Genomic DNA, 10,195 nt, shown 5'->3' on the forward strand with positions numbered 1-10,195 from the left:
TTCATGGGACCATTCCCAACCTCATATTCAAACAAGTACATTTTTGTAGCAGTGGATTACGTTTCCAAGTGGGTAGAGGCTATTGCAACCCCAACAAATGATAACAAGGTGGTCATGAACTTCCTCATGAAGAATATCTTTAGCCGATTTGGAGTCTCACGAGCACTCATCAGTGACGGAGGGAGCCATTTTTGTAACAGACCACTAGAAGATCTTCTCCTACGATACGGGATAAAACACAAGGTTGCCACGCCTTACCATCCCCAAACAAGTGGGCAAACTGAGATATCTAACAGAGAGCTAAAAAGGATTTTGGAAAAGACTGTAGGAGCATCAAGAAAGGATTGGTCGAAGAAGCTAGATGATGCTCTTTGGGCATACAGAACAGCATTCAAAATACCACTTGGAATATCTCCATATCAACTGGTGTATGGGAAAGCTTGTCACTTACCACTGGAGCTGGAACACAAAGCTCTCTGGGCTCTCAAGATACTAAATTTTGACAGCATTGCTGCTAGTGCAAAGAGGATTCTGTAGCTGCAAGAGATGGAGGAATTTAGATCTCAAGCCTATGAAAATACCAAGATTTATAAAGAAAAGGCGAAGAGAAGACATGACCTCCATCTGGCACCCAGGAGTTTCATAAAGGGGCAGCAAGTACTCTTCTACAACTCCAAATTGAGACTGTTCCCAGGAAAACTCAAATCAAGGTGGTCGGGACCCTTTCTTGTCACAAAAGTCTCGCCGTATGGACACATAGAAATCATGGATGAAAGTTCGGAGAGGACTTTCACTGTGAACGGACAAAGGCTCAAACATTATATGGGAAACATGGGGGAAAACCCCAAAGTGAAGTATCATCTCAAGTAAGGGAGGAATCGTCGAGCTAGCGACGCTAAAAGAGTGCTTTGTTGGGAGGCAACCCAACCTAAGGTAGTTTCTTTTTCATCATCATTTCAATAAAGATCACAAGTTGTTTCCCCTGTATTAAGAGGAGCTAAGTTTGGTGTTCCACACCAAAACAATCCAAGAGTGAAAGTGTAATTCTAAGTTTGGTGTTCCACCAAAGATATTAGTTAGAATCACACTACACTCCAATGGCAAAATGCTAGCTCCAACCAATCAGGGGAACCACTTAGCAGTAGTTTAGTCTTTAGTTAACAGTTGTTTAGTTAATAACAACATATGAGGCTCTCAGCAAGTATGCAATCTGTTGTACTAGGCAAGGAACTATGTTTGGTATTCACACACCAAATTAAGTTCAGAAATTCACAAGCATATATGCAAGCTAACTATTTCTCAAGTGCTTTGGGAATAAGCAACTTCCAATAACTTTGCAGGAACCTTCTGAGAAAATGGTGCACCATCATCCAAGGAAGTGAAGGAGCAAAAACTATGGATGATGACAACAAGGGGACAGCTAGAAAACATCACCCGAAGGTTGTATTGTTACTTAATTCCATATACTTGAAATTCTAAAAATTGGAAGTCCCAAGGTGCCCTCGATTAATAGTTACTCACTAGTTTAAATCATTAGAATTTAATGTTTGTTTTTATTGCTTTCGTCATATATGTGCTGGTTTTAATGTCAATGCTGCATCTTCACCTTGTTTACTGGTATGCTTGTCCTTTTTAAGCCAAATAAAAAGAGAATGTTTGTTATAAAAGACCAGAGTGGAGTTCATATTGTGGAGTAAGTTCCTAAGTTTGTGGTATGGTAATAGATTAGCTAAGTTGGTTCACCAATAAGGTGGGAAGGCAACTATCTATCCGGAATCATATGCTTGAAACACACCCTATGAGACTAGCTAAATAACAAGATCCTAATAAGAAAAAGGGAAAGAGAAAATGAAAGTTGAGAAATAAAAGGAAAAGAGTAAGAAATAAGGCTAGGCACCAAGGGTTTGAACCTTGAGGGATGTGTCTGTGGTGCTCTTGTACCAAGGATCTGCTTGGATGAATAAGTTCTTAGGAGTGCTTCATCACTTGGTAACTTGGGTTAACTAACCCGGGATTATCAACTGAAAATCCATTATCAAGAGCAACCTGGCTACAGAACATTTAGTCACCCAAAGAGGTGCTGGACACCAAGACCTCAAGGAAAGAAAATAACAAACCATGTGCCTGTGGTGTGCATGTATGGGGGAAAGAGACTTGAGGGAGTAAGTCCTTAGGGGTGTCTTAACACCTAGCACCTTGAACCAACTGGTTCGGGAGTGTTGGCTGAAAGCTTATCTTAAAGAGTCGCCCCCTCACAGAGCACTTAGCCCAAGGATGCAATAAACCCTGAAAATAATAAAAGGATCAATGAATAAGAGTCTCATAAGGTGCAATCAACTGAGTATTAAAGACATGATAAAGGTCTGAAAGCCAGTGAAGGAATGAACCTAAGTTGCTATACATGAAACCACCATAAAACCAAGGACATGACTTCCACAATAATGACTCATATCTCTTAGCATTTCATTCATCATTCTCTTGTTCCAGTACTTGCTTAGGGACAAGCAAGCTTTAAGTTTGGTGTTGTGATGCCAGGGCATTTTGGCCAATTTCACTGACCTTTTCTTTACTGTTTTAGGGTAGTTTCATGCATTTTCTTAGGAAATAAGCAAGTTTTGGGTAGAATTTCACTTACATCTTGATTCAAGCAAACATTGTGCACTTTACATGATTTCATGAGAATTATGCAAGAATTGTATAACAAACTGGATGATGCAAGTCTCATGATTTGAATTGGAACTTTGATGCACTCTATTGCTTGATTTCAGGATAAAGGAAGCAAGGAAGAACCACGTTAGTCTAACTAACGTAACCACTAACGTGGGATGGGAGCTATCTTGCAACGTTAATAAGAAAAGTAATCGCCAAAAACGTCCTCGAAGCCATCATAGCCCATGTTAAGAGTCACGTTAACTAAGTTAACGTGAACTCTAACGTGGAAGAAGGAAAGGAAGCCAACGTTAGTGACACTCACCTTTGTCACTAACGTTGGACCAAGCTCATATTGACCACGTTAAGAGCCACGTTAACTCAGTTAACATGGATTCTAAGGTGGGGAAGCAAAAGAATGGCCAACGTTAGTGACATTCACCTTTGTCACTAATGTTGGACTAAGCCACTTTGAGCCACGTTAGTTGCCACGTTAACTTAGTTAACGTGGAAGCTAATGTGAAGGGAGCAAGAATCGCCAATGTTAGTGACACTCGCCTTTGTCACTAACGTTGGAATGAGCCACTATGAGCAACGTTAACTCCCACGTTAACTTAGTTAACGTGGAAGCTAACGTGGATGAAAGAATGATGAGCCAACGTTAGTGACACTCACCTTTGTCACTAACGTTGGAGATGGCTATCACCACCACGTTAGAAGTCATGTTAACCTAGTTAACGTGAACTCTAACGTGGGAAGTAGGGGCGTTTTGAAACGTTAGTGACAAAGGTAAGTGTCACTAACATTTTCGAAGATTTGGCAAGCCTACGTTGAAGGTCATGTTAGCCACACTAACGTGAACTCTAATGTAGGGAAGGGAGGATTCTCAACGTTATTGGCAATGGTAAGTCCCAATAACGTGTGCGAAGGATCAAGAGGCAACGTTAGTGGTCACGTTGGTGCCACTAACGGTGAAGTTAACGTGGGTCACCCATGGGTTAGGAACGTTAGTGAAAAAGGTGACTGCCACTAACGTTCTCGAACCCACACCTTCACTTAACGTTAACGCCACTAACGTCCTAAGCTAAAAGTCCCTGCCTACTTCATACTTTCTCTCTGCAAGTAAAGCTAAGCACACTGAAGAGGATAACTGCTTCAAACTTAAGATCCAAAGGCCCATATCCAATATTTGAAGAACCAACTAGAAGATCAGAAGAGTAGTATACATAGGGGTAGTTTTGAATCAAAAAGGGGGTTGGAAATTTGAGAACTATTCTCTGTATTTTACTTTCTCTGCAACTTTTAGTTTAATTCTCAGAATGTACTCTCCATCTATGCTTTTTATTCCCAGAGCTATGAACAACTAAACCCCTTTCATTGGGTTAGGGAGCTCTGTGTAATTTGATGGATCAATATTAGTTTTCATTATTCTTCTTCTATCTTTTCTCTTGATTTTACTAGAAAGCTTTCAATCTTCATTCAATTGGGTAGTTATCTTGGAAAAGAAGCTATTCATACTTGGATCTCTTCGAAACTTTGGAAGAGGAATGAAGAGATCATGCTAGAAATGCTTTCTCATGTTGGACCAAATTGGGGTTTGGATGGATATAGTGACATATAATCCTACCAACACTTTGATTTGGAAATACATGTGGTATAATCAGTGACCATACATCATCTCTTTTCATGAGCAATTGACCAAGGAATTGGCTATTGATCAAGATTTGAGAGATTGAATTACCAAGAAATTGGAATTCGATCACTTAAGATTGCCAAGGAGATCAATGAATGCATTGATTGAGGAAGAGATGAAAATAAAATTGATCCGGAGAATGCAACATCTCCTAAGCCCAATGAATTCCCCATTTCTGATCTTACCCATTCTCTATAAATTCTGCAATCTACTTTTATGAGCATCTTCCCCATTCCCATTTAAGATTCTGCAATTTACTTTCCGCTATTTACATTTAGCTCTTTATTTCTAGCATTTATGTTTTCTGCTATTTACTTTCTCGCCATTTAATTTTCTGCAAACCTCAAATCTAATTCTGCTTAGTTCAACTAGAACATTCCTCTAATTAAAGTTGCTTGACCAATCAATCCCTATGGGATTTGACCTCACTCTATTGTGAGTTTTTACTTGACGACAATTTGGTATACTTGCCGAAGGAAAATTATTGAGAGACAAGTTTCCATGCATCAGCTAACCTTGCCAAAGTGGAGGGCTTGTCCGCCATCTTGTATAGTTCTAAAGGTATGATCTCATGAACTTCTACTTCCTCTCCATTCATGATACTATGGATCATGATAGCCCGGTCCACTGTAACTTCAGACCGGTTGCTAGTAAAAATGATAGAGCATTGGATGAACTCTAACCATCCTCTAGCCACAGGCTTGAGGTCAAGCCTTCTCAGTTGAACCGGCTTGCCTTTGGAGTCTCTCTTCCATTGAACTCCTTCCACACAGATGTCCCTGAGTACTTGGTCCAACCTTTGATCAAAGTTGACCCTTCTAGTGAAAGGATGAGGATCTCCTTGCATCATTGACAAGTTGAATGCCAATCTCACGGTTTTTGGACTGAAATCCAAGTATTTCCCTCGAACCATTATGAGCCAATTCTTTAGGTTCGGGTTCATACTTTGATTATGGTTCTTAGTGATCCATGCATTAGCATAGAACTCTTGAACCATTAAGATTCTGACTTGTTAGATGGGGTTGGTGAGAAGATTATGGGGAAGAGGGTAGGACTTGATAGGTGAATGGTGTTTGGGGAATAGGTATTGATGTGATTGGTCAAGGGTATTTGGGGAAGAGTGTAATAGAAAGGTGTGAAGAGGAGAGAAAAAGAGTTGGGGTAGGTGGCGATCCTGTGGGGACCACAGATCCTGAGGTGTCAAGGAATTCTGGTCCCTGCACCTTTCTGGCGTTTAAACGCCTTTGGTGTGCCATTTCTGGCGTTTAACGCCAGCTCTGCTACCTTTCCTGGCATTAAACACCAGGCTGATGCCCCTTTCTGGCATTTAACGCCAGCCAGACACCCTTTTCTGGCGTTAAACGCCAGTCTGTCTACCAATTCTTGCGTTTAAAGCCAGCCAGACACCCTTTTCTGGTGTTAAACGCCATTCTGTCTGCCAATTCTGGCGTTTAACGCCTGGAATACTGCCAGACTGGGCGTTAAACACCCATTGTGCTATCCTTACTGGCATTTAAACGCTAGTAAGCCTGTCTTCCAGGGTGTGCTATTTTTGATACTATTTTTGATTCCGCTTTAATTCTGCAGCTGTTTTTATGACTCCACATGATCATCAGCCTAAATAAAACATAACATAACAATGGAAAATAAAATGAAAAAGTAATTAACATAGATAAATAAGATTGGGTTGCCTCCTAATAAGCGCTTCTTTAATCTCAATAGCTTGACAGTGAGCTCTTAGAGAGCTTCACAGACACTCAGAGCATGATGGTGGCCTCTCAACACCAAACTTAGAGTTTGAATGTAGGGGTTCTGCTTGACTCTATATGGAGAGAATTGGATGAAACTTTCCATGCTTCTTTTCCACATTTACAGAAGAAGATCCTTGAGCCTTAAACATAAGGTAGTCCTCATTCAATTGAAGGACTAACTCTCCTCTGTCCACATCAATGACAGCCCTTGCTGTGGCTAGGAAGTGTCTTCAAAGGATGATGGATTCATCCTCATCCTTCCCAGTGTCTAGGATTATGAAGTCAGCAGGGATGTAAAATCCTTCAACCTTCACTAAGACATCCTCTACAAGTCCATAAGCCTGTTTCATTGATTTGTCTGCCATCTCTAATGAGATTCTTACAGCTTGTACCTCAAAGATCACTAGTTTCTCCATTACAGAGAGTGGCATGAGGTTTATTCCTGACCCCAGGTCACACAGAGCCTTCTCAAAGGTCATGGTGCCTATGGTACAAGGTATTAAGAACCTTCCGGGATCCAGTTTCTTCTGAGGTAATTTCTGCTGAACCAAAGCATTCAGTTCATTGATGAGTAATTAAGGTTCATCCTCCCAAGTCTCATTACCAAATAACTTGGTGTTCAGCTTCATGATTGCTCCTAGATACTGAGCAACTTGCTCTTCAACAATATCTTTATCTTCTTCAGAGGAATCAGAGCTCATGAATGGCAATAGTAAGTTCAGTGGAATCTCTATTGTCTCTATATGAGCCTCAGATTCCTTTGGTTCCTCAATAGGGAACTCCTTATTGGTCAGTGGACATCCAGCAAGGTCTTCCTCACTGGAAATCACTTCCTTTTTACTCTCTCCAGGTTCGGCCACCTTGGATATAGATATGGCCTTGCACTCTCTTTTGGGATTTTCTTCTGTATTGCTTGGGAGAGTACTAGGAGGGATTTCAGTAACTCTTTTACTCAGCTGACCCACTTGTGCCTCCAAATTTCTGATGGAGGACCTTGTTTCAGTCATGAAACTGAGAGTGGTCTTAGATAGATAAGAGACTATGGTTGCTAAGTCAGAGAGGCTCTACTTAGAATTCTCTGTCTGTTGTTGAGAAGATGATGGAAAAGGCTTGCTATTGCCAAACTGAATTTTCCCACCATTATTATTATTGAAGCCTTGTTGATGCTTTTGTTGATCCTTCCATGAAAAATTTGGATGATTTCTCCATGAAGGATTATAGGTGTTTCCATAAGATTCTCCCATGTAATTCACCTCTTCCATTGCAGGATTCTCATGGTCATAAGTTTCTCCTTCAGAGGAGGCTTCTTTAGCACTGCTGGATGCAGCTTGCATTCCAGTCAAATTCTGAGTAATCATATTGACTTGATGAGTCAATATTTTATTCTGAGCCAATATGAAATTCAGAGTATCAATCTCAAGAACTCCTTTCTTCTGAGTCATCCTATTATTCACAGGATTTCTTTCAGAAGTATACATGAACTTGTTATTTGCAACCATTTCAATGAGTTCTTGGGCTTCTGCAGGTGTTTTCTTCAGATAAAAAGATCCACCAGCAGAGTGGTTCAATGACATCTTGGACAATTCAGACAGACCATCATAGAATATACATAAGATTCTCCATTCTGAAAGCATGTCAGAAGGACACCTTCTGATAAATTCCTTGTATCTTTCCCAAGCTTCATAGAGGGATTCACCTTCCTTTTGTTTGAAGGTTTGGACTTCCACTCTAAGCTTGCTCAACTTTTGAGGTGGAAAGAATTTGGCCAAGAAAGTATTGACCAACTTTTTCCAAGAGTTCAGGCTTTCTTTAGGTTGTGAGTCCAACCATATCCTAGCTCTGTCTCTTACGGCAAAGGAGAAAAGCAGAAGTCTGTAGACCTTGGGATTAACCCCATTGGTCTTAACAGTGTCACAGATTTGCAAGAATTTAGCTAAGAACTGATGAGAATCTTCAAATGGAAGTCCATGAAACTTGTAATTCTTCTGCATTAGAGAAACTAATTGATGCTTAAGCTCAAAGTTGTTTGCTCCAATTGCAGGAATTGAGATGCTTCTTCAATAGAAGTCAGATGTTGGTGAAGTAAAGTCACCAAGAACCTTCCTTGCATCTCCACCATTGTTGTTGGGTTTGGCTGCCATGTCTGCTTCTTTTTCAAAATTTTCTGTAAGGTCCTCTCCGGAGTGTTGTGCTTTAGCTTCTCTTAGCTTCCTCTTCAGAGTCCTTTCAGGTTCAGGATCAGCTTCAACAAGAATGTCCTTATCCTTGTTCCTGCTCATATGAAAAAGAAGAGAACAAAGAGAGAATAGGAATCCTCTATGTCACAGTATAGAAATTTCTTTATGTGAGTATAAGAGTAGAAGAATAGAAGAATGAGAAAAGAGAGTAGATGAGTAATTCGAACAGAGAAGAGAGAGAGGGGTTCGAATTATGAGTAGAAGAGAAGTGTTAGTAATTAAATAAATAAATAGAAAGAGATGAGAGAGAGAGTGTTCAAATTTTAAGAAGAGGGAAAAGAAAAATATTTTTATTTTTGTTTAATTAATTAAGTTAGTTTCAAAAATATTAAAAGAAATAAAATGAAATTAGAATTTAAAACAATTAGTTAATCAAAAAAAATTTTAAAAAAGTGGTTAGTTGTTTTCAAAAATGAGAAGTGAAAAAGTAGTTAGGTGGTTTTGAAAAAGATAAAAAATAGTAAACTTTTTAAAATTAAAACAAACAAGTCAAGTAGTTAGTTGAAAAAAATTTGAAAATAAATTTTGAAAAGATAAGAAGTTAGAAAAAGATTTTGAAATTAAAATTTTAAAATGATATGATTGAAATTTATTTTGAAAAAGAATTGAAAAAGAAATTAAAAAGATTTGATTTTTAAAATTAAAGTTGATGACTTGACTAACAAGAAACTAAAAGATATGATTCTAGAATTTAGAGATTGAACCTTTCTTAACAAGAAAGTAACAAACTTGAAATTTTTTAATCAAAACATTAATTGTTAGTAAAGTTTTCGAAAATATGAAATAAAAATAAGAAAAAGATTTTGAAAATTTATTTAAGAAATTCGAAAATATTAAGAAGAAAAATGAAAAAGATTTGAAAAGATAAAGTTTTTAAATTGAAATTTTGACTTGACTAACAAGAAACAACTAAATTTTAAAAATTTTTGACCAAGTCAACTCAAAATTTTGAAAATTATGAGAAAAATAAGGAAAATATATTTTTTTTTACTTTTGAATTTTTAATGAGGAGAGAGAAAAATAACAAAATGAAACAAAACATAAAAATTTAAGATCAAAACAAATAATGCATGCAAGAACACTTTGAATGTCAAGATAAACACCAATAACACTTTGAATGTCATGATGAACATCAAGAACATATTTTTGAAAATTTTTAAGAAAAGAAGGACATGCAAGACACCAAACTTAAGAACTTTTGTACTAGGGACACTAACAATTCGAAAATGCACAAGAAAAACAAGAAAAGACACAAAATAAAAAAAATTAAAGATCAAACAAGGAAAATCTTCAAGAACAACTTGAAGATCAAAGAAGAACACAATGCATGAATTTTCAAAAATTTTTAAAAAGAAAATTAAATTAAAAAATGCAGTTGACACCAAACTTAAAATTTGACACAAGACTTAAACAAGAAACACAAATTTTTTTTTGTTTTATGATTTTATTAATTTTAATTTTTTTAATTTACATTTTTTTTAAAATAAAAATAAAAAGCTTAAACATAAAAAAATTACCCAATCTAAGCAACAAGATGAACCGTCAGTTGTTCAAACTCGAACAATCCCCGGCAACGGCCCAAAACTTGGTGCATGGAATTGTGATCACACTTTTCACAAGTCCGGTACAACTAACCAGCAAGTGCACTAGGTCGTCCAAGTAATAAAACATTACGCGAGTAAGGGTCGATCCCACAGAGATTGTTGGCTTGAAGCAAGCTATGGTTATCCTGTAAATCTTAGTCAGGAAAATTCAAATGGTTATGAGGTTTTGATAATTAAAAGATAAACAAAACATAAAATAAAATAAAGATACTTATGTAATTCATTGGTGGGAATTTCAGATAAGCGTTTGGAGATGCTTTG

General features: G+C 37.7%; 1 non-coding gene across 1 annotated transcript; it reads left to right on the forward strand.

The window, feature by feature from the left end:
- Positions 1–7,721: 7,721 nt before the first annotated feature.
- LOC148568038 (small nucleolar RNA R71) lies at positions 7,722–7,829 on the forward strand. The gene has a single exon (XR_015882827.1). It is a non-coding gene; the product is annotated as a small nucleolar RNA R71 (small nucleolar RNA).
- The last annotated feature ends 2,366 nt before the right edge of the window (positions 7,830–10,195 follow it).

This window comes from Arachis ipaensis, chromosome B4 (genome assembly GCF_059453495.1).
Source record: "Arachis ipaensis isolate K30076 ecotype BB chromosome B4, ASM5945349v1, whole genome shotgun sequence".
In the NCBI taxonomy this organism is placed as follows: domain Eukaryota; kingdom Viridiplantae; phylum Streptophyta; class Magnoliopsida; order Fabales; family Fabaceae; genus Arachis; species Arachis ipaensis.